Source organism: Neovison vison, chromosome 11 (genome assembly GCF_020171115.1).
Source record: "Neovison vison isolate M4711 chromosome 11, ASM_NN_V1, whole genome shotgun sequence".
Taxonomy (NCBI): Eukaryota; Metazoa; Chordata; class Mammalia; order Carnivora; family Mustelidae; genus Neogale; species Neogale vison.
In genome coordinates this window covers 112,022,312-112,048,112 of record NC_058101.1, presented here as the reverse complement: position 1 = coordinate 112,048,112, position 25,801 = coordinate 112,022,312, and the positions used below count along the sequence as shown (strand labels likewise).

Genomic DNA, 25,801 nt, shown 5'->3' with positions numbered 1-25,801 from the left:
CCTGGGATTGAGTCCCACATCGGGCTCCTTGCTCGTTCAGCGGGGAGCCTGCTTCTCCCTCTGCCTCTGCCTGCCTCTTTGTCTGCCTGTGCTCGCTTGCTTTCTCTCCCTCTGTCTCTGACAAATAAATAAATAAAATCTTTAAAAAATAAAATAAAATAAAGGCAAAAATATTACATGGGTTCAGTGTTTCTCCTATTCCTCCCAACTCTTCAATTTCCTTTCAAATCCATAGTATTTTCCTATATTTAATATAGAAAAATACACCTGGAATTCCATTTAAGTTCTTTCATAGGCATTGTAATTGTTGTTTTCTTTAAGAACCGACTTTAGTTTGTATCTGAAGATTTAAAAAAAAACCAAAAACATACAAAGTCATTCACTAGATTGACATTGTATCATTCCAGTATCAGTGTGTAGTAAAAGTCCTTAAAGGCCCATTAAGGCATCAGACTATCCTAGCTCCAAACCTGCTATTGTGTATTTTGGTTCAATAATTGATTATGCACATGTCGTTGATTGAGAATATATCAGACCCATGAGTCACAATGTAAATGGACAAAATACAAAAAGTGTATACAAATAGACTATAATTACAACACAGTTCAATGCAATGGATTTGATAAGCTTCTTTGTAAATTGTAAATATTCTAACAACCTTGTGAATGACTCTGCCCACAGTTTTATCAATAATAATAATAGAATTGGAGGCAGAGCAGTTAATGTGGGCTCCAACTCCATCTGAAGTAAATGCGGGACTTGAATGTGGCATGAACTCATCATATTTCACTGATGGTGGACCATGTGATCCCAGGATGACCTAAAAGAATTCCCCTAAAGGACTCAATATAGAAAAGCAATCATTTATTGTGATAGTATTCATTGCAATACAGTGTGGTAAACACATTCATTTCTTTAAATAACACTGTTCTCAATTTTGCATTCAATTAGCACTCTTAGAAATATCTTTGAGTATTTTTCAATAATCTTCTACAGATGTAGCATATTTATTACTTACTTGTGGATTTGGAACTTGTATGACCTATAATTTACATAACATTAAGCACCTTACTGATGACTTTAAATGGCAACTGAAGTTATTTTTCATAATAGCCAATGAGTAAAAAAATGCTAAAACAGGTACTAATTCAGACTTCATTGTTTCTTGTGAAAATGAATTTTTCTTTGGTTCAAGTATGAGAAAATTGTGCTTTTAAAAAAGGAGGAAGATGGGGCGCCTGGGTGGCTCAGTGGGTTAAAGCCTCGGCCTTAGGCTCAGGTCATGATACCAGGGTCCTGGGATCGAACCCTACATCGGGCTCTCTGCTCAGCAGGGAGCCTGCTTCCTTTTCTCTCTCTGCCTGCCTCTCTGCCTAGTTGTGATCTCTTGTCTGTCAAATAAAAAAATAAAATCTTAAAAAAAAAATAAAGCAATTATAGTTTTGTAATAGTAAACATTTATAAAGATAATATATATTTATACACATAGTAAGACATAATATATAAACATATTTTATACATTAACATTTAATAACTTTATAATAATACTTTTTCTCTGTGGAATAAGTTCAACAGCACACGTGATTGTTTCTCTTTTTTGGTCAACTAGGTGTCAACTGTTTATGGATCTTAATTAGAACTACAAACCCTTTTGTCAAATAATGTAACGGTGACAGCAGTTATATCCCATCATATTCATGGGTCTACCCACACTCAAGGGGAGAAGATTCTTCAGGGTGCTCACCCTGGGAGGAAGTATTCCTACGGTCATCTTAGAATTCTCCTTATCTTTCATGTAGATGAAAGATGCCTGTTATTTACAAAAATTATAAACACATGGTATTTTCTACATAAGCCCAATGGACAGTTTAAATATTTCAGATATTTTCTGGTACTCTGGAATATCACATTCTGAAAAACCATATTTCATTATTACAGAAAATATTCATAGTTCTTAACTTTCAGTTATTGACAGGGATATCTACTCTACTTAGTTAAATACTCTCTGATGATATAAACGGGTTCTCTGTTTATTCTTTCAGAAGGACTTGGAGGGAAGACTTCTTAATGCAAAACATCTCTTCCTCCAAGGATAGCATAAGGCATGAATTTGTAATAACTACATATGTTAGACTCATTCTTCTCATAAAGTTAAGAGGCAGTACAGTCCTTTTCCAATGTAGAGCAGAAGGCAAGAATGAGTTAAACTGATGTCAAAAGAGGAAAATCAGAGAAAGAAGTCATTGCCCTCTTGGAGAATAAAATACTGTATTATAAACACATTATACTCAAATGTAGGTATAAAATTTTTCCTCTAAGTAAAATTAGAAATTGTTGACTCATTCAAAACACAATTAAAAAGAGAGAATGGGGGATTCCTATTCATCTAAAGACCACTTTGATTTTACCTTAAAAACATTATCTCAAGGTGATAACTGAGATTCACAGTAGTGTTAAAAATGATACATTCTATTTTCTGGTCACTTGAGTTGGTTTCTGTCATAGTATCTTTAGTCTGTTTCTATAAAAAAGAAATCACCAGCAACACCTATGGGTCTTTTATGGGGCAGGTCCACCTTCGGCACACTGTGGCACAGCTCAAACCCGGTGTTTTTCTCCTCCCTTGTGTGACCCGGTGCTGCCACCAAAGAGGACATCAATCTGAGAGGACAGATTAGATGCAGGTGGAGAATCCTGACCAAACCTGTAATGCTGCTGGTGAAGTCACTGCCCCTTCCTACCTGGCTCACCATAGCCTCCCCTTCACGCAAATGTGGCCGAATATGAAGAAACCCTTCACTTCTTTTGATTTTCTCATTTTTATCTGGTGGTTATATGACTGACAGTTGGAAGTATTTATTGATTTTTTACTTGTTTACTGATTCCCACAATCTTTCCTCAATCAACTTGATAGAACTTTGGGGTTTTTTAGGTAAGGGAATAGAGGAAAAAAAGGATATGCTATGAGACCATAAAGAAAACCACATTCAAAAATAGCTGTTGGGGTATCTGGGTGGCTCAGTCAGTTAATCATCTCCCTTTACCTGAAGACATGATCTCAGGGTCCTGGGATCTCAGGGTCCTGGGGTGGAGCCCTGGGATGGGTTCTCTGTTCAGCAAGGGAGTCTACTTCTCCCTCTCTCCCTACCCCTCCTCCCTCCCCCTCTCCATAAATAACTTGTTTGACATATGTAGTATATACCGATTATACTAAAGTGGACACACAGTAAATAACTGTAAATTTTTTTTAAAGATTTTATTTATTTATTTGACAAAGAGATCACAAGCAGGCAGAAAGGCAGGCGGGGCGGGGGGGGAAGCAGGCTCCCCGTTGAGCAGAGAGCCCAATGCAGGACTCAATCCCAGGAACCTGGAATCACAACCTGAGCCGAAGGCAGTGGCTTAACCCACTGAGCCACCCAGGCGCCCAATAACTGTAAATTTAAACAACAAAAAATGGAAATATGGAACATTCAAACCAGCCATAGGATACTAGTACAGTGTAACTATGAATTTATTTATAAATTCAAGGAATATTCATTGAGAGATAATTATGTTCCAGGTACTATATCAGGCATTAGGGATCAAATCATAAGCAAGACTCATTCCTTGCTCAGAAAGGCCCTTTTTAGTCTAAAAGTATCAGAGTGGAGAACGCAGTCATGCTAACCTTGAGTATAAAAACGAAATCCTCAGGAGTAATTCCTAGTTCAAGGGTAAGTTTCTATAATATAGAAACACACAGGAGGTAATTCTTTCTTAAGGGAAAGTCAGAGAAAGCTTTCCAGATGAAATGAGAAGAGGCAAGATCTGTAGTACTTTAAACCTTTCCCAGGAAAACTACAATTATTCTTAACATGTATCCTGGGTTTATGTGACAAATTTAAGAACAACTTATACAGAGGATTTTCTTCCAGTGTATTCATATAATTAATGAATGGCCCTCCTTTTGTTGACAGGCATAGGCAAGAAATTTAAAAGCGTATATGTGAGTGTACTCTTTGATTTTCCAGATTGCTTGGTTAAGGGAGACGAATCACATACTGTGAAGTCACCTCACACTCAGGCACTTGAACGTGAAATAACACACAGTTGGTAAACAGTTAAGGGTCATGAAGGGGTGAAGGCCTTGAGGCTGCTCTGCTAGTCTTCAAATCTTTGAGGGTGGCAGGGTCTTTGATCTGTCTGCCTTTTAAACAAGGAAACCCGGAAAGATCTCAGATGATCATTTGATGTGTGTCTGGTGGGGCAGGTAGCCCTCCAGCTGCCCCCTCCAGCATGCTGTGCTCTCCCACAGGCTAAACTCTGGGCTTTCATGTTGGAGAAAAACCAGGCTTCCAGTCACATCGAGGCGAAAGAAAGAGCTGATGGGAAAGGTCAGGGATTGCGGGATCAAACTGCCACCTTTGCACGGGGACACGTGGTCCCAGGGATGGTGGAGCTGCTAAATGTGCAGAAGCATTAATTGCTAACAAGTGAGAACAAGAGGCTTCTGTTGGCAAGAGGAATGGTGCTCAGGAAGGAGGACAGTCAGGAGAGGTCTCAGCAGCAGAAGACACCAGGCTTTCCTGATTTAAAAGGCAAGAAGCCCAACTGTGGGGACCATAGAATAAGGCACCCACAGAGGCTGAAGTTCCCTCAGCAAACCGTGAGGCAGAAAGATGCATGCACCCATTGGAACGGGAAGCAGGAAAGTGAAACATAGAGCAAAGGACAGGACCACGAGCCTAAGAAGCCATAGGACTGAAACCACTGCGCCCCCACCAAACCCAGTAAAAACAGATAACCTACATCGTGTCCATGACTGGGGAGACAAAGAGACTGATGGAAATGGGGGAGATTCTGAGTACTGCAAATGCAGATATATGCCTATGCCTTGTAGCTGCACTGATGCACATTAACCAGGAATCCATTTCCTCGGTAGATCTACGTTGACTCTATTTTCAAACCCGTGTTGGGTGCTCCGTACACGAAGATGAGTAAGAAGCAAACGCTGCCCACTGGGGAGAGTGCAGGGGATGGAAAAAGATATGTGAATGAAATGGAGGTCTCTGTCCTGAGTATTTTTAAACTCTACAACTATATTATTAAATTATTAATATTCAGTTAATAATAGATTAAGGAGCCTTTTAATAAAGTGATTGCTAATCCTTCCTGTAAATGAACTTTCTCAGGAAGCGCAAGATGAAATATATTAATATAAATCCTTTTCTAGAAGCTGAAAGTAAGAGTATACATAGAGAGCAATACAACTTGGTATTCGCAAATGGCATTTTTATCAAATCGACAAGAAGTGTTGGATCTGTGGATGACAAGAAATATCTCATTTTAGTGACCCAATCAACTCTAGTTGGAAGGTATTAACACTGAACTACAACATAAGGCTTGTCTGAAAAGCTCTGTATTGGCTTACTTTTAAGGAAAAAAATATTTGGTAAAAGCTAAGTGGGTCTGCTGGGAGGAGCTGGAACAAGGGGGCATCAGAGGCGGGCTGCATACTAATGAATTGGTTCCTAAGGAAATGAAACTGTTACTGTTCGTTTTTGTCATTTACAATTGATTCATGTGCTGCATCTGGCATTTTAATCTTAGCATTTGAGAGCCATTCCATCTTTCTTTAAGACACGAGAATTAGTCAAAGACAGGTAAAAAGGACAAGTATTGAGCACAGCATCATTAAGAAGAGTCTGATTAGAGAAGTTTCTTTCCAAGCCTTAAGAATTGTCATTTGACAACATTCTGTATGGTATGGGAAAGGCTTTTTTAAGCCAGGAAAGTGAGAGAATCTAAAATAATTCTACTTTAAATTCTTTAACTTATGAACATAATCACATGGGCTCATATATTATCCACAAGAAAGTAAAATTAAATACAGGGTAACATTCCACTAATAATACTTCCCAATGTCAAAGACACATTTCTTAGTTACAAACATCTCACACCATTTTGCAGTTGAGATTATTTGTGGAATTTATTTGTTTGAATTTCTCTCACATATCACTGTCTTACGTTCTCACCACAAGCATGAAAACAATTCCAAATAGGCTTTGTTTCAACCTGAGTCTATTGGGGGTCTTCCTAACCTAGCTTTTGTAGAAGTTGTGAAAATAAATAAATAAATAAACAAAAGACTCATTTTCAGAACTTAGAAAAATTACTGGTTTCCTGAATGAGGTTAAGTGTTACATACTAACCTTGGGCAAAGTAACTGAACCTGAAGAGTTTTAATGTTCAAATGAAATACCATAATTGGGTGTTAAATAATGAAAAAGAAATTCTTTCGGAGCTTCTCACAGAGAGATAATCCAGGCAGAGAGTAAGTATGTCCCCAGTGGTAGTGAGAACCAAGTAGCCGCCTGACATCCTACAACGAAGGCACACAGTTCCAAATGAAAACTGTATGGGTCACCAGCAGGCTATGTTAAGTAAATGATAAAAAATTTAAAATGAACAGCTACACCCAAACTACTAGAACTCATACAGCAATTCAGCAGCGTGGCAGTATACAAAGTCAATGTGCAGAAATCAGTGGCTTTCTTATACGCTAACAATGAAAATACAGAAAGGGAAATTAGAGAATCGATTCCATTTACTATAGCACCAAGAACCATAAGATACCTGGGAATAAACCTAACTAAAGAGGTAAAGGATCTATACTTGAGGAACTATAGAACACTCATGAAAGAAATTGAAGAAGACACAAAAAGATGGAAGACCATTCCATGCTCTTGGATCGGAAGAATAAACATTGTTAAAATGTCTATACTGCCTAGAGCAATCTATACTTTTAATGCCATTCCGATCAAAATTCCACCGGCATTCTTCAAAGAGCTGGAGCAAATAATCCTAAAATTTGTATGGAATCAGAAGAGACCCCGAATCGCTAAGGAAATGTTGAAAAACAAAAATAAAGCTGGCGGCATCACCTTACCTGATTTCAAGCTTTATTACAAAGCTGTGATCACCAAGACAGCATGGTACTGGCATAAAAACAGACACATAGACCAGTGGAACAGAGTAGAGAGCCCTGATATGGACCCTCAACTCTATGGTCAATTAATCTTCGACAAAACAGGAAAAAATATACAGTGGAAAAAAGACAGTCTCTTCAATAAATGGTGCTGGGAAAACTGGACAGCTATATGTAGAAGAATGAAACTCGACCATTCTCTTACACCGTACACAAAGATCAACTCAAAATGGATAAAAGACCTCAACGTGAGACAGGAATCTATCAGAATCTTAGAGGAGAACATAGGCAGTAATCTCTTCGATATCAGCCACAGCAACTTCTTTCAAGATACGTCTCCAAAGGCAAAGGAAACAAAAGCGAAAATAAACTTCTGGGACTTCATCAAAATCAAAAGCTTCTGCACAGCAAAGGAAACAGTCAAAAAAACAAAGAGGCAACCCACGGAATGGGAGAAGATATTTGCAAATGACAGTACAGACAAAAGGTTGATATCCAGGATCTATAATGAACTCCTCAAACTCAACCCACACGAAACAGACAAACACATCAAAAAATGGGCAGAAGATATGAACAGACACTTCTCCAATCAAGAAATACAAATGGCTATCAGACACATGAAAAAATGCTCATCATCATTAGCCCTCAGGGAGATTCAAATTAAAGCCACATTGAGATATCACCTTACACCAGTTAGAATGGCCAAAATTAACAAAACAGGAAACAACATGTGTTGGAGAGGATGTGGAGAAAGGGGAACCCTCTTACACTGTTGGTGGGAATGCAAGTTGGTGCAGCCTCTTTGGAGAACAGTGTGGAGATTCCTCAAGAAATTAAAAATAGAGCTTCCCTACGACCCTGCAATTGCACTCCTGGGTATTTACCCCAAAGATACAGATGTCGTGAAAAGAAGGGCCATCTGTACCCCAATGTTTATAGCAGCAATGGCCACAGTCGCCAAACTATGGAAAGAACCAAGATGCCCTTCAACGGATGAGTGGATAAGGAAGATGTGGTCCATATACACTATGGAGTATTATGCCTCCATCAGAAAGGACGAATATCCAACTTTTGTAGCAACATGGACGGGACTGGAAGAGATTATGCTGAGTGAAATCAGTCAAGCAGAGAGAGTCAATTATCATATGGTTTCACTCATTTGTGGAGCATAACCAATAGCATGGAGGACAAGGGGCGTTAGAGAGTAGCAGGGAATTTGGGTAAATTGGAAGGGGAGGTGAACCATGAGAGACTATGGACTCTGAAAAACAATCTGAGGGGTTTGAAGTGGCGGGGGGGTGGGAGGTTGGGGTACCAGGTGGTGGGTATTATAGAGGGCACAGCTTGCATGGAGCACTGGGTGTGGTGAAAAAATAATGAATACTGTTTTTCTGAAAATAAATAAATTGGGGAAAAAAAAAAAATGAACAGCTACAAAGACTTAGGAACACGGAGGAGTAGAAGTGGGTAAGTCATTTTGAAGAGAGTCCCTGTGTCAACCATTCCTGTCAGGCGATGGCTTCTCATGCGTCACTGTAGTCCGTAACTACCATCTCCCCAAAAATGAAGGAATGAAGATGTTTAACTGAAAACTATCATACTGACACACTTTAAAGTAGATAACTAACCAAATTCCCTGATGTGATAACAGGAGATTAGAACACTTGGTCTCTGCAGCAGCTCTAAACTCTGAAGCCATATGAATCATTCTGTGGGGTTCACACAAAAAGTTCTAGTTCCTCTGTACATACTGTCATTTCTTCCGTGTAAGAAGGAAGCCAAATAGTCTTTCTCTTACTCCCATCCTTTCTGAACAGATTTAGTGGTTCTTTAAGGTAGATCTGCACCATCATTTTGGGTAACATGTGGGATGGATAAAAATGAATAAAGAATATTCAGTAGTGTATTTTAAGATCTACAGCAATTTATATCCTGGAAATTAGAAAACCTAATGGTGACAAATACATATAAATGGATCCAAAGCACCCAGTATTTTAAAAAACAAAAACAAAAACAAAAAACCACACAAAAAAACAGCAGTTTGGATTTGCACATTTTATTTCCTTTCTAATTTCAGGACAAGAACTACAAAGGAGTGATTTCTCCCATTTTATAGGGAACGTGCAGACTTCCTCCTCTTTGTTCCTCTTCACAAAACATCAAGGCTTCTCTCCACCATATTTTCACTTAAAATTGGACTTCCCCATACCGCACCCTACCTTCTCCTAGGTGTCAAGAAGCTAATCAAGTGCCATGGGTCTGTATCTTGGCAGCATCTGTTAAGTGTACACTTCAAAAATAGATTTTTACATAAAAACTGAAAACTTCACCTTGGACACAAGGAGAGATATTTTGAAGATCTCCAAATAAGTATAACCATGTCTAACCAGAATTTTTGCAAATGACAAGCTGCAGTTTTGACATTCTTAGCTCAGTGAATATTTTTCCCCCCTCAGTGAATATTTTTATTAATTCACTGAATAAACATTCATTGAGTACCTCTGCAATGCTGAAGGATACCCAAGTGCTGGGGATCCTGCCTTGAACAAAATAGGCAAAAATCTTGGCTTTTGTGGAGATTAAAATCTAAGTAAAGGTACGCAATAAATATGTGATAATAGGTAATCAACATATATTCGCCATAAATGTCACATACGTTGGATGAGTAATTAGGAGATCAATTGGGGGACTTACAACTTTTATAACTAATCTTTAAAGTTAAAAGAAATAAATTCATTTAATTCTATTTTCCCCTAGGTTAACATTATTGGAAGCAGAGCAAGAAGAACAAAATATAGGCACTTAAACTTTATTTATTTATTTTTAAAGATTTTATTTATTTATTTGACACAGAGAGAGAGAGAGATCACAAGTAGGCAGAGAGGCAGGCAGAGAAGAGAGAGAGGAGGAAGCAGGCTCCCTGCTGAGCAGAGAGCCCGACTGGGGGCTCCATCCCAGGATCCTGGGATCATGACCTGAGCCGAAGGCAGAGGCTTTAACCCACTGAGCCACCCAGGCACCCCTGGCACTTAAACTTTAAATATTTGGGAAACACATCCCAGCCTTTGGAGACCTTGATTAATTAACTTTACAGTTTTTCAGCACCTACTAGTATCTGCCTAAATCTATGTTTGGGTCGAACTATGGATACAAGGGTAAACGAGATTAAAAAAAAGAAAAAACTCAACCCTCCATGGAAACTCCTACTATTGTACTTGTAAAAAAAAAAAAAAAAAAAAAATCAATAAATCTCATTGTTGTGTTCATTTCAGTGGCAGAGATATTTTCTGTCTTATTAACATGATGGTTTTAAGATATATCTGCAAGTTCTTTGGAGCATTTTAATGGTGGACTGGATCCAGTGACTCATGTCAATGAACAGAATATGGTGGATGAGAAGGTATGGAACTTTAGAGAGTGGGCTGTAAAGGGCAGTAAGGCTTCCTGCTTGCCCTTTTGCCATCTGTGTGATCACCTGTTCTGTGGAAGCCAGCTGTCCTATGAGGATACTCAAGTCATGATGAGTGAGTACTCAAAACAAAGTAAGGCTATTTCATAATAGGTTTTGAGGTGGATTAGATATTTATCAAATTTTATGCTTAACAAACATTTATTACCACAGTGGAAAATAAGAACCTTCTGGTTTGCTAAATATTTTAAGAAGGTGCTGAGGAAAACCTATTTCCAGCAAGTCCAAATTACTGTTATGGTCTATTTGCTTAGCAAGGCAGAAATTACTAATTATTCTGCTTAAATTGCAAGGACCTTCACTGTTAGAAAAGAAAAAAAAGAAGTATGAAATATTTAAACTCTCAACAAGATAAATAGTGCTGAAAAAGTTCTATCTGTGGTGAATATCAGGAAACACTACATATTTTTTTATCCTTATCAAAGATAAGATATAAAGATAAAAACCATTATCCCAGTGAAATAAGCACAAATTAGAAAATTTAAAAATACCCTTCATTCAGCTTCTTAAATTTAAATATAGAAAGAATGACTGAAACTTAAAACTGGTTATTATGAAGCCTGGGAGTAGGAGAAGGACACACAGTAAACCAGTAGTGCGGAGGCTGGAATTAAAAGCAGAAAAAAAGATTTCCCTTGCAAATGGTGATGTTGGTTTAAAATTGGATGACTAAAAATAATACAAATATGACTATAAATAAAGGCCCCACGTGTCTGTTAAATCTAAAAAAAAATCTAGCTCTGCAGAAAATAGAAATCACAGAATATATTTTGCATATTCTCTATTTCCTTAAGAATAGGAATACGTTTCATTATTTTACAGACCTACTCAAAACTTCCAATTTCAAAACACCTTTGGAATTTGAAAACATTAGTGTACATCAAAATATCTGCTGAAGGAATACCAAACAAAACTTAATAAATAGACCCAAATGGAAAATATCTTGTAGCTTCCATTTAATGGCTTTGCTGTAATAGTCTGTCATAGATGTGTTATTTAAAGAAAAAGATACTTTTCACGCTAATATATTTTAATTAATCTACAAAAGTGTAAATTAAATTCCTATGATGGAGCGAAAAGCCTTTCATTTCTCATTTCCATCATGAGTTTACTTTTTTAATTAAAATTTCCAAAATATTCTTATACGAAATTCTAAAGTATTTAATGTATCTGCCTGTCTTTTGCCAAGATCCTCCAGATATGAGGATCATGAGGGATAAATGACTATTCATGTGTCAACTATATTACTTTGAAGCCACTGACGCAAAGCAAAGTTGTGTTTTTTAGGTAATAGTTTTGACTCAGTATTCTCCATCTATTTAAATATCCTATGTCTCTGGGTAAGGACACGAAAACTAAAGAGTGGAAATCCAAAAGCAGTGGTTCATTTTATCCTTTGGAGCATCATTTCACTGCAGCCTGTCCCCTGTGTGGAGCCCCATGATACACATATAAATTCACCTTTCAATCATTTGTGTGGGTTAATGACACTGAGTAATAGCACATTAGCAAAGTGCCATTCCAGACACCAGCCAGGCATGCCAAACAGATAATCTGACAATCGTTTCAGATTCATTTTCCACGAACAGAAACACTGTTCAGGCTTATTAACTAGCAAATCTGCATAAGGCAGAGCATAGAGCACAGAGCCTCCATTAAAAGTAGCAATCTATCTCATTAATGTAATTTACAAGGATATTTGGCCCATTCTATTGTTGTAAAATCTAGGAAAAAAATACATTCCTATTCAACAAAGCTGTCATTTACTTGCAGCAAATTCTTATCATGTCCCGTATGCTTCACTGAAATAAAGAGATCATAAATTGGTTAATAACAAAACTGTTACTCAAATATCCTATATTTTGCTGCCTTCAGAACAGAGCATTTGGAAGTTAACTCTTAATATGTTCCTGGAAATATAATCTGATGATAGGCTCACCTGATGGTAATTTGTTCTAATCCTTCGTTTTTGTGTTTTGATTTCTACTCACAAGTTGCCTTAAAACTTCCCCTTGGAAGACCTACTGCATTGCAAATATCTGTAACCTGGTTTTAATAAAAATATACCTGCTTAAGATTTCTGCCCTATCTCCATCTGTGCGAACGTGGGGTCCTGTTTTACTTTTACACCCGTGAATGAGAAGTTCATCTGTGAATACTGTAGTTCTCATTACATAGCTGACCGATACATGCCCTTTCTGTCTCTTGAGAGCTTGATTCTTCCTTGTCCTTTACGAACAATGTGTTGTAGCGTTCTCCCTGCGTTTATCTTCAGATTTTGTAAGAAGAGCAAATTCCATTTAGAATCCATCTGTTCTTTAACAATAGTTTAATTTTCTTTCATGTTCTCCTGATACAGGTGTAACTTCACATTAAATTGAGATGACCCTTTGTTAAGTATTCATTTTCAAAAAAGCTATCAAAAGATGAAGTCTTATTAAGATGGTCACATGCAGACAGATTTTCAAAGGCAGTGACCTATGCTGAAATTACTTAAGAAATACTATATCTCCACTCCTCTATGGCATATTCCAAGTCTAATATCATTTGCATTGAAAACTTCTACATGGGGAAGACAGTAGCCATAAAAGACTTAATTATGAGAGGGTGAGGTCAGCACAGAGTCTCAGAATGGCAGAATTCTGGAAGGGAAATGTTTGTTCGGATAATAGCTCCCACCTGACAATCTGTTTCTTTTCAAGGTCCAACTCCCTTACGTAGATCACAGGGTTTTTCAACCCTGGTAGGCTACAATCACACATTTTTCCTCACCTTCAATTTTCTCTGTGTTGAAGACAGTGATATTTCAAATAATCAAACTCCTTGCTTAGATCGCCTAAATCTTCACTGATAAATTCTTCCTTCAATGATTCTGTACTTGATATTTTCCTTTCATTCAGAAACCATTAGTGTTATTTTTTTCCCCACTTTGTTTACATTGCACAAAAATGTGCTTGTATTCCTCAGAGTTGATTTGCCTTCTGTGACCGGGCCTCTGTCACAAAGGTGAGATGCAATCAAACTGGGCTTCTCTCTCTCTCTCTCTCTCTCTCACACACACACACACACACTCATGCACGCACACACACACACATGCACACATGCATACACACACATGTATTTTGTACACAGAGTTAAAAGAAGACATGGAACAACTAGAAAGAAACTAAAGCCTAAAGACCAGAAAATGTACAAATAGAAATGTATGATAAACAAAAGAATAAAATACAAATAATGTATCATAAGAAAATACTGGGAAAATATAAGGATTTTAATGCAGAGCTCATAAATTTGACAAATTGAACCTATCTGGCCATCCAGCACTAGATCAAGAAAGAAAACTTGGCCAGAATCGCAGAAGCTCCCTTATGTTGTTTCCCAGGCACTACGCACCTCCCCCAAGGGTAACTGCTATTCTGACTTCTAACACCACTGATGAGTTTTTCCTGGTTTTGAACATTTTGTTTGCTTTCCAATGCCTCGATATTTAATAAATGTTGGTGTATCTATCTGGCTGAACACATTCCTAATGAAGGCGTTTCTGCCACAGCCTGCTTTTCTCTTTCACAGAAAGCCCCATCTGGGAGTCATCTTGGGCTTCTACCTCCCGCTCTGTGCTCTGGTACCTTAGGTCAAACGTCTCACTTTCCTGAAGATGAAGGCATAATCTAATTTTAAGTTAAGAAGTATCTTTATGCTCTGTCCTCTGAAAATTGACTTAAGGAGGATGAGAAACCCTATCCAGGGACCCCATGAAGGATCCACGATTGAAGGGAACAAACACATGAGAACATGGGCTCTGAATCAGAGACCCACTTGGGGTCTTGCTTTATTTATTGCCACATCTTGGCTCCAATCTCCCTACCTACAAAGAGGAAGTGTTACTGACACCCAGTTTAATGTACTGGTGCGAGAACTCCATGATGGCATCTAGGAGACATACAACAGGGGTATTGATGCATTTTTGTATGGTAGGCTTTCTCTCTTCATTTCTATCCTGAGACATTCAGAAAAAAAAATATATGTATATATATACATACATATATCTATATATATATATATAAAATGCAGTACATTTTGCTCCTAGGAAACCTCTGTAGTCATTATTAACTTTTTATGTGATTAAGTTATCTTTTTAATTATTTTAATTCTATGTCTCATTTGTTTTGTTTGCCTTTTCATATTCATTGATATCAAAATATTTCCAAAAATATGGTCAGTAGGGACCCAGAATAAAAGGCATTTTTCATGGCCAAGGTAACTAAGTTTATGGTTCCTTTAAACTCACAAAAGGATTTTATTTTAATTTTTAATTTTTTAAATATTTATTTATTTGACAGAGAGAGAGAGTACATAAGCAGGGGAGCAGCAGGCAGAGGGAGAGGGAGAAGCAGGTTCCCTGCTGAGCAAGGAGCCTGATGCGGGACTCAATCCCAAGATCGTGAGATCACGACCTGAGCTGACGGCAGATGTTTAACCGACTGAGCCACCCAGGTGCACAAAAGGTTTTTAAAAATCAGTTCTCCCATTCTAAAGCAAAGGGCTACCCAGAGGGGAGATCTGAGAACTTACTGTTAACCATCTTGTGTCAGCTTTTCTTCACTTTAACAAAACAAATTTTTGCTTTCTTGCTTAATGTTAAAACAAAACTATTACCAGCTTCTTCGTTCCCTGATAGGCAACAATATCTCTAATGGTAACAAGAAAGTCCCTGTACATTTCTCAGAGGAATAAAAAGTGTCTTTAAAAGTTCGCATAATTATGTCAAGTACACATTGTTTCCCTACATTTGCCATATACCGTCAAGTACTGGCCAAGGTTCATAGTCAGGTAGGCAAATACTTCTGAATGAAGACTGTATGAGGCACTATTATAACTTATTAAAACTCGGTAACTCGAGTCAGTATGTCCAACTTTTTACTTCAAATATATCATTCCATCTGATTCAATTTCTTGGCCTTGCCTTTTAAACACATCCTTTCTAGAATTAGAGAACTTCCCTCTGGGCTCCTTGCAGATTGCTCCAGTAATGAGCCCTATTTTCAGCTGTTAGTCATGCTCTCTTTCTTCAGATCTCTGATATATGGATTAGCTCCTCAGTAAATATTTCTGTTTGAAAGCTGCTGGCCTTCACTCTTTGTAAAGTCTTAAAAGGCCTGGTATCTACCAACTCCACAGGGTACTTTGCAATTGTAAAAAGGAATGTCACAGTTTGGAGATGACAGACAGTGGGCGATTTCCTTTTCCCCTGAAGATGATGGTAAAGTGCAGTAAAACATTACACAAATTACATTCAATCTCACATAGCCAAGGAAAATATAACTTTATAGAACTGGGGATGGCATTAGCTTTGTCAGAGACCATTTCCTCTAACTCTACTCCTTTTCTAAGATGAAAAACAAACTCCTATTTTGATATGGTTTAAAAATGTTATGGTTTCTTCATATGCTGTTAAGAACCATACATCTCACATCAACCAAAATACAAAAAAAAAACCAAAAAACAAAAAAAAAAACAAAAAATCACACACAAAAAACACCCATATATGAAATAAAGATCGCACAGGCTGAAAGTAGTGGATATAATGAGAAAGGTGGAGTTGTAGAACCAGGCTCTTCCTTGCTGTGGGAACTCGGGCAACTTTCTCACATCCCGGTTCACAAAATAAGAACAGTAAAACTTAAACTGCAATTTGTCATGAAGATTCAGCAATGGCTTATTTATCCTTTGCTTTACATGTATAAATACTGTTACTAAATTGGGAACTTAAACCTCTCTCTCACGACATGCGTGTCATTCTTGATTTCAAATTGATTTCCCGTTAGCTGTCTGTGTACATTCTTGTCACGCATCTCTATTTTTGGTTAAAAAACGATGATCACTGTCCTTGTGTAGGCTTCTGTGACAGGGAATTTTAGAGCACTGGGTAGATCTTTGGTGTGTTATTAAAGATCATGCTACAAGCAAGAGATATGTTTTGTATTTAGATACGGGAAAGACAGTTACCCCTAAAATGAGTGACTGCTAAGCCTTATAATTAAGGCATACGACAATGAAATTAAGGTTTTGCAGAGACACTCCTCAGGCTTGTTTTCCTAATACAACTCTAAGTTTGGAGCAAACTCCTTTAAACAAACTGCTTTCTGATTGCTAAAGTTGTCATGCAACACTAAAGTTTAAATCATCTTTCAGGAGGGAATAGAATTTCAAGCCTAATCTGAATTAATTCCTAAGTGATAAGTTTAGAGAATCCCTGAGTTGTCCAACCTGTTACAGGCTAGGGAGTGATTAGGGAACAGTCAACCACCAAAGGACTTTGTGAAACAATGGTAGAGGTCAGAAACTTAGAAGTACTCACCAATATACCCCACAGCAGCCGCAGAGAGACCCAGGAACCAGCATTTATTCGACAAAGTGTGAACATTATAATCTAAGGAGGTAGATGGGACCTCCAGACGGTATCAGGCAGCGCAGAGCACTTCGTAAGCAAAAGGCAACTCATAGTAAAGGGCTGCCCCATCAACTCTGCTTTAAGGAATCAGGGGTTTTCAATCATGGCTGCCCCTTACAATCACCTGGAGGGCTTTTACCAAACACAGATGCTAGGCTCCACCCTAGTGAATCCAGATTCAATTGTTCTGGATGGCAGCCCTAGGATGAGTACGCAACTCCCCTAGCTGATGGGAATGTGCTGTCAGGAAGGAGATCCTGCAGTGTAAACCGCAGCGGAGGAGAGAGACTGTGCTACCATTTGAGTGAACAGTTTCTTCCCCCTCAATTACCTAAATGCGTATTTAAAACAATAGAGAGGGGCACCTGGGTGGCTCAGTGGGTTAAGCCTCTGCCTTTGGTGCAGGTCATGATCTCAGGGTTTTGGGATCCACCCCCCCATGGGGCTCTCTGCTCAGCGGGGAGCCTATTTTCATCTCCCTCTCTGCCTACTTGTGATCTCTGCCTGTCATATAAATAAAATCTTAAAAAAAAAAAAAAAAAAAAAAACAGAGAGGTTCGGAACTTAACTACAATACCCAATGGAGGGTGTGAAATGCCAAATGAACTCTTCCTAACAGACACAGAAGTCCTCATATCTGTAAGGGTTAATTTAGTTTATAAGGGATCCAAGAAAGTGAAAGTATTTTTCATCCAGGAGCCCTCCCACACTCCAAAAAAAAAAAAAAAAAAGAAAAAAAAAGTAATTTCCTTTTCACAGGTGTGAAGGTTAATTTTATGTATCAGCTTGATTGGACCAAGGAATGCCGTTATTTGGTTAAACATTTTTCTGGGTTTGTCCTGGAGGTTGTTTCTGGATGAGATTAACATTTGAATGGTAAACTGAGTAAAGCAGATTGCCTTCCTCAATGCCAGTGGGTCTCATCCAATCTTTTGAAGGCTTGAATAGAATAAAAAGGCTGAATAAGGGAGAATTCACTGTCTCTGCCTATCTTCCAGCTGGGACATCAGGCTCTTCTTTTGCCTTACACTCAGACTTGGACTGGAACTTAACACCATTGACTTCTCTGTTTTTCAAACCTTCGGATTCATACTGGAATCTTGCTATCAGCTCTCCTGGGCCTCCAGCTTGCTGACTGCCGGTCTGGGAACTTCTCAGCCTCCATAATCACGTGAGCCAAATCTTTATAATAAATCTTTATATATACTGGTTCTGTTTCTCTGAAGAACACTGAGATACAGTGGGGCTTCAGTTAATTATTTCTGAAATACCTCTTGCCATAGGAAACAAGTTGCCTAAAAACACTAGTTTCCATGTCCTCAAAAATTAGCAAGAAATACTATCATTTGCATGCACATATGATGGAATCAGGCTGCAAATTTTCTCAAAGACCACGCCTTGTCATTTTTCTGCCATTGCACACAGCCTGCTTGTTATGCCTCAGATTGAAAAAAAAAGGGGGGGGAGGGAGAATGTTAGAATGACCACAGTGGAACTCACTGGAACAGCAGCAGGGAGTTCTAGCAGTTCCCACAAACCAGCCCATCACTACCTTATTTTCAAGACCTCCTGCTAACAGTAAATGCTTAGGTTTGGGTTCTGGCATATTAGACTGTCCACTCGCAAAGAACTCAAGTTCCGTTCAGGCATAATAAATCATCTGCCTCATACCAGCAAATGATTCACCCAGATTCCTTTCTGTCTTTCCTTCGTTGATAGTTCATCTCCTGTCAAGCAAACTAAAAAGGCTCTGGGTATTCTTTAGTTTGCAACTATTAAAGTCAGATCACCATTTTCACACTAAGTTATTAACTCTTTCTCTTTATTTTATAAATATTCACTCTTTAACTCGACTGTTATAAACATGGATATGTATGTGTAGTTTTCTCTGCTCATCATATTGGTAAGGCAGCCATCCACTAGAAATCTTAAACATAATTATAATGCTAGAATATGACTTTAGTATAAAAAATGGTAGCCCTATAAGCTTTTCTCACTTTAACAATGATATACAGTCTTATTCTAAGAATGAATAAAATAAAACTAAAAAGCAAAACCACTTATGGCTTTATATTCTATTTTTCAATTCAGTGTGAGTCAGAAGGCACTTTTTTTTTTTTTTTTTAAGATTTTATTTGTTTATTTGACAGACAGAGATCACAGGTAGGCAGAGAGAGAGGAAGGGAAGCAAGCTCCCTGCTGAGCAGAGAACCCTATGTGGAGCTTGATCCCAGGACCCTGGGATCATGACCTGAACCAAAGGCAGAGGCTTTAACCCACTGAGCCACCCGGGCGCCCCTCAGAAGGCACTCTTAACAATCACCCCAAATCAGGCCTCTGCTGACCTACAGGTTCCCTGTCCTTGATGCAATCTCTCAATAAAGTAACTGTATCTCAGCTTTGGCTGCAATCTCTCATTTTTATTGTTTTCAACCCGGACCTCATTAAACATGTGGCTAGTCCCTGTAAGACTAATTTTAGGGACACCCTCAGTGACACCCTCAGAAACACGGAAAGAAAGAAAGGAAAATAAAAAGAACAGGGTTTTTGAAGCTTAATACACGAGAAACAAGTTAACTATATAGCAGAAATGAGAATCCTAATACAGTTCTTGGGGCATCCTGTTCATTCATTCATTCATTCATTCAGGTTCTAACATGTCAAGCATCATTGCAGGCATTGGGGTTAAAATGGCAGAGTAAACAGTCCTTGCCCTTTTGTAAGCTTACATTCTTGTAAGAGGAGACAATAAATGGACAAAACCAATAACCAAGTATATTTATTAGTATATTAAAGAATGGTAAGTGCTGTGGACGATGATAAAACAGGCTCTCTGGTAAAGAGACATACAGGAAGGTATATACGCAGGCAGGTATATGTTCAGCTTTGTGATTCAGAGTAAGGATGTAGGTTTTTCCTCTGAATGAAATAAGGAGCCATCCAGTGATTCCCAGAAGAGAAGGAACATGATCAGACACAGTACCACAGTGATTTCTGTTGCTCTATTGAGACTGTCTTGTACAGAGGAAGGGTGTGAATATTTCAAACTAGTATGAGACATACCATTAGTGCTCAGAAGTTTCTGGTTCCTTTTTCTTCCTGAGCATACGAAGGGGTCTATTTCCCAGCCCGCTCTGTAGTTAGATGGTACACAGGACTGGGGTTGGTTGATAAAAGGCGACCAGGAGTGATGTGTGTCATTTCCATGTGGAGGCTTCAGGATTCTCCTGTCTCTCGCCTTCCCCTGTTTTCGGGGAGCAACATCGTGAATGGCACAGCTTCTGGCAGCCTGGATCTCTGAGTGACTATCAGAGGCTCCCTCCAGATCCTTTAAACTTGCCAACATAAAGTAGGCATTTGTGAACAAGACATACCAATTGTTTTGGTGATAAACCACTGAGGTTTGAAGAATTGAGAGCTGCTGCTCAAAAGCCTAGTCCATTCTGAGGAAACACTAGTTAGGAGGCCATTACAGGAACTCAGTCAGGGATGACAGCATGGACCAAGGGGTGAAGGTGAGATTCTGGATAAAATCTGAAGGTAAAACCAAATCATTTAATAAATTCTTGTTATCTTTATGACAAATTACTTTTAAACCTCAAAACACTTGCCAAACTTTTGTCCTTGGTTATAATTTGCTTAACAAATGACAAATATAACCCATCTAAGCATATATAATCTCTTCAGGCCAATATAACATGTAATATAATTACTATAAATGGCCTTAAAACGAATGCAGGGTGAATATCTGACATTTATATTCTGCCTTCCTGTCTTTGGTATTACCATATATTTTGAGAAAATTGTAAATTTCTGTAGTGGAATAGGGTATGTTATTAATGATCTGTTTTGCCAATAATTTCCAATAAAAAGACATATTATTAAAAAAAACCCTCACTGCACTATCAACTGCATTGTGAATTACTAGGAATCATGCTAAGACAGAATATGGCAATGTCTATTAGAGTGATACTAAATGAGGTGTGCTTAAAACTGTACCTGAGCTAAAGATATGCATAAAATTAAATGCTATAATCTATTTATTAATAAACATGTAGTAATAAAACAATGATGTGTGACAACTTACCTAGGTACTTGCATCATGATGAAATAAAAAAATTACAGATTTTCCCAAGATCAATGCCTAATGCCTATGGCCCCAAGTAATCCATTTTGTAGTGTTTTTAAAAACACCATGTATATGGACACTCATACAGTCCTAAAGTAAATTAACAGTCACAATATTATATAGGGTAGACTCCCTCCTCACAAATCAGTGAAGTACTTCATATTTGTTCTGTGTATTTCACAGCACAAGTACTTGAAAACTGAGTGATTATCATGTTGATGATTATAATGTGGCCCTATATCATATAGGCCAGATATGCAATAATCTTGATTTTAGTTAGTCTTAAATGGGTAATGGTAAAGGAGATATTATTTTGATCAAAGTTTGTTATTTTCTCCTACAATTTATTGTGACATTAAATCTCAGCTATGATATCAGGTAGTGTTATTTAAGCCATATTTCTGCTATACCCAGATGGGTAATGAGTATGAGTAATACCAATAAAAGAATAACATCTCTTACTAAATCTAACATCTTTTCCATTACAGATATTGTGATAGTTAAGAGAATGTTAGATAGCATTAGAGCATTTTATAAATTTATGTTGGAAACAAATTAAAAATATTTTTCTAACATCAGGTTATTCAAGGGGCAAGCTTTTGCTGAAACACTTTTACTGATTTAATCAGCTTTTATTTAAAAAATTCAGGCTTACCTTTTTGGTTTCTGATTTGTTCAAGTTCAATATGTGAAAGACGCATAAAAAGTAAAATGTGTAATTTCAGAGCTTATAGCCATTACAGAAGATTTTTATTATTTTAACCTTAATGTAGAAAATGTTCCTGAAAACACTGCATACTCGTTGCTGACAATATCACCTTTGTCTAAGTTTTAGACTATATAGAAGTATCATTTTCTGAGCTATCATTTCCTAACCTAAAATACAAGCATTCATCAACCACAGTCCCTTTCCTCTCCAGCATTCTTTGACTCCCAATCATTGTCCTGTCAACACTCTTTGGCATTCCTTCTTCACAGGGCTACTGCCACTGCTGACATTCAGGTTCTCATCATCCTATATTTGAATAACACAGTGGTCTCCCAAGTATACGGTGTTCTTAGCTTCAGTCTGGATTCATGCCCACCAGCCTTGACATTGCTCTCAAAGTTATTCACAAATTTAATCGTTTGACTTAGTCCTTGGCTTAAAAAAATCTTTAATGGATTTCTTCTTCCAGATCCTGAAGAATCCAGATGGTCCTGGATCTCATCATCTGATTTGGATGTTCCTTCACCATGACCCTAGCCCCCCAGAGCATTTCTGTTTCATAGAATTTATTTCTATGTACTATGATGATTGATTTATTGCCATATATCCCTCCAGGCTCCTTGAAAGTAAGTAAAGCATTTGATATGGGATCCTTTGTGTTTAGTATATTGCTTTATACCTAATGGTGAGCAGTGTGTGCCTGTTGAATAAACAAAGGAATGAATGAATAGGCACCTCTAATACCTGAATGCAAGGTTTCATTAAAGTACTGAGGTAGCATATTCTCCAAGACTCTATAAATATTTATTCCCATTTGAAAATATGCCCATAAATCTCTAGCACATATTTTACCACAAGAGATACAAAAAGGAAATGCTATATAAACATTAAACTCTGTGGTATACTTTTTAATATTCATACATAAAATCACTCAAAGTAAAACATTGCCTTTTGTCTAATTTATTCTACTTAGACAAAGAAACCAGACTGGTTAGATTTATGACATGGTTAAACGTGCTATGTATTGATTTACACTATTGCAAATACTTACATTCCACCAAAGTTTTTCGTTTTAAGAAAGAAACTACAAATGTTAAGTCATATATTAGAGAACTCCCTCCTACCACATCCTAGTTATTTTAAATGGAATCTAAATTTGGGGTCTAAATTAAGAGAATATATATAAGTTCCACACAGCATAATTTAGAACAGGAAGTTTCCCTGGTAACCACATATAAGTTGGCAAGCAGCAAAAGAACTATAGCCTTAGGTTCCTTGTTTAAAAAAAAAAAAAAAAAAAAAGGAAGTACACTTTATGACCTTGAATTCATTGTTGGTTAACTCCTTCCTCCTGGGCTATGGTATAATTTTAGGTTTGTCTTTTTCATTTAAGTCAACTGTTTACAAGTGGGTTGAAGAGAATTTTAGTAAATCCCATCCCATTTTCTTCAAAACTTTTCAGATGTTCTGTATGAGGCCTAACAAGAGTGATGACCTTTCTTTTTTCTTTGGTTAATATACTGGTCCAATCAATAAAGCAATCCTTAGCCTCCTTCAGTCAAACTACAATGAGCTCAATTGACTTTACACTCTGTTATGGAAATGTTCTGGAAACAACCATTAAGTCATTAAAAGAAATACTGATGCTAAACTCAGTTCTTAAATGTAATTTCTGTAAACATAAATAAAGAACTTTGAAAACAGTGTACTACTGAGTGCAATATACTCCCACTGTTACTCCTAGCATTATTATTCATAGTAACAATTAAACAGAAATACAACATTCTAAAGAGAATTTGGCATTAATTTACTTTCCATAAATACAAGAAAAAAACAGACAGATCGATTATGCTTTATACATTCCCTAACAGCAATAACCCAGGTCTTCTGAGCTGTTTTAGCAGATTTTAAAGAAGTTTTACTTAAGATCAAACAGTGCACTACTTTCATAGGTTTTAAAAGTTAGTTCTTTGTTAAGAGGCACACCTAACATGTTTTTAAGTGCTTTAATGTCAGTGCTTTGGTATCTGTGATTCATAGCAACTGATACTCTAATTATTATATATGATTTAAGGAGAAAACTGCATGTACAGGCAAATTCTACCATTTACAACAGGAACTCATAACACAAATTAATGGTAGCACATGCCCCTTAGTGGTTAATATAACATTTACAAAAGCTTTTTGTTAACTGTAGCAATATTCTGAAACTTCAGGGCCATCTGGAAATAATTCTATTCAGAGTCTCAGGAGAAGGCAAGAGTTGTTAGCACAGAATATTTCAAATATTTAGATAACTTTAGATAACCATAACGTTAGAGAAAGTAGTAGCTCATTCTCAGGTGGACAGGCACGCTCTCCAGCTTTCAAAGGCATCCTCAGAAAAGGAAGGATCAGTGGGAGAAAGGAGAATTTTCCTAAACCATGCAGTCTGCCACATACTTATTTATTTTCCGCCATGTTAAACTGTGTTATGCACAAAGGGAATGATGATATAACAATGTAATAAAAATGAAAGAACTCAGGGTAAAATGGAAGGAAGGGAAGGACAGGAGAAACAATAACTCTACTTTTCCAGACCTGGGAAATGATAATAGTGATGCAAAAGACACAGCAGCTAAGAAAGCAGAGCTCATCAAATTTCTGGTGACAGTACATTTCAAGCAGAAGAATCAAGGGACCGAATGAAGGCAAGCAGAGCTCCGTTATGAGACGGTGAAAAGTACACAGTGAGAAGGTGAGGAATGGGGATGGGATGGAAAAGATGAGTTCTGCGGTGAACAAGGAGGAGGGGAGATATGATGTCAGTCAAAAGAAACAGCTTGAGAACATGGAAAGGGTTGTCTGGGTCAAATTCAAATACAGCAAGCTACCAATAATTCTTGCAGAAGTAACTAAAAGGAAAAGGCACTAAAAACGTGACAACCCTAAAATTCTGAACTTTTCGAGGTATTTCTGGCAATAAACCTCCCAAAGTTCATAGCAAAATAAGCATTCAACCCACATTTTATTGCTTTTCTGAACTGCTGATGCCATTGTGAACTTTTAATTAATATATAAAAGGAGCCCCTATATTAATTTATTCTAATCATTATAAAATAATTAACATTTTGACTATGACTCAGATTCTGCATGTCTATGTCTATGAAATAAAGCATAATTAACACTCATATTAGATTCATCATCTGTGTTTTAGTGAGTGACCTTATTGCTTCAATAAAACCTTACTGAAATGTCAGCATCACCACAGATATAAACGGAAAAGAAAATTACCATTCAGTAGTTATTTCTCAATAATCTTCCTACCAAAGGGAAATTTTCATTTCTGAATACATTTATCCATTAGTCATATTAAGAGAACACCTAGGAGATAATCCATTAAGTGCCTGAAGTTTTTAATTTCTGCTAAAGGATAAATAACAAAACACTTTAAAGGTAAAAATATTCTATAAATACAAAGTGCTTTAAATTGCACCCCTACTGAATTATTATATACCCAGGCATGTCTCGTTTCACTGCACAAGATCAACTATAGAATATAATTTGTGTCTCGTAATTTTTGTATGTTTTCTGTTTCTCCCACTAGATGAAAGGATCCTCCTGGCACGGACTGAGTTCTTTTAATCCCCCAATGCCTCGCTCATGGAATAAAGGAGGAACTTAATGCATATCCGGTGGATGAACAAATGAAAGGGCAGGTGGTAGCACAATAGTTGGGGAACACGCAAAGTCCCTCCTTTCTAAGGTTCTAATATTGGCAAATAAAACATTTTCAAAGACTGGCCCAGAAAGCATATATGTATGTATGTATGTCTGCATGTGAGGGGTATGGGAATGTGGTTTGGTGTCTTAATCATTTTCAGGAAACATGGAAGGAAATGTAAACATGTAAATTACTTAACTGGAGACTGACAAAATAATCACAGGTACAAATGGCAAATCTCTTCAGTTTAGTACTGATTTGCCATTTTAAAGACAAAAAGGACAGGATTTTGTCCTGTGTGGATATTCACTCAGTAATAGAAAACGAAGGCAGAATTCAGGAAAAGAAACAGAACTAGGCAAAGACGCCT

At 37.4% G+C, this 25,801-nt stretch overlaps 1 protein-coding gene and 1 long non-coding RNA gene across 3 annotated transcripts in view; one reads left to right on the top strand and one right to left on the bottom strand.

Annotated features, from left to right (window-relative positions):
• The window catches only part of UNC5C (unc-5 netrin receptor C), a 355,335-nt gene that overhangs the window by 270,065 nt on the left and 59,469 nt on the right, over nt 1–25,801 (bottom strand). The gene's annotated exons all lie outside the window — the stretch shown is intronic.
• Nucleotides 18,044–25,480, top strand: LOC122889377. The gene is made up of 4 exons (XR_006380892.1): nt 18,044–18,061; nt 22,198–22,354; nt 24,307–24,465; nt 25,315–25,480. It is a non-coding gene; the product is annotated as an uncharacterized LOC122889377 (long non-coding RNA).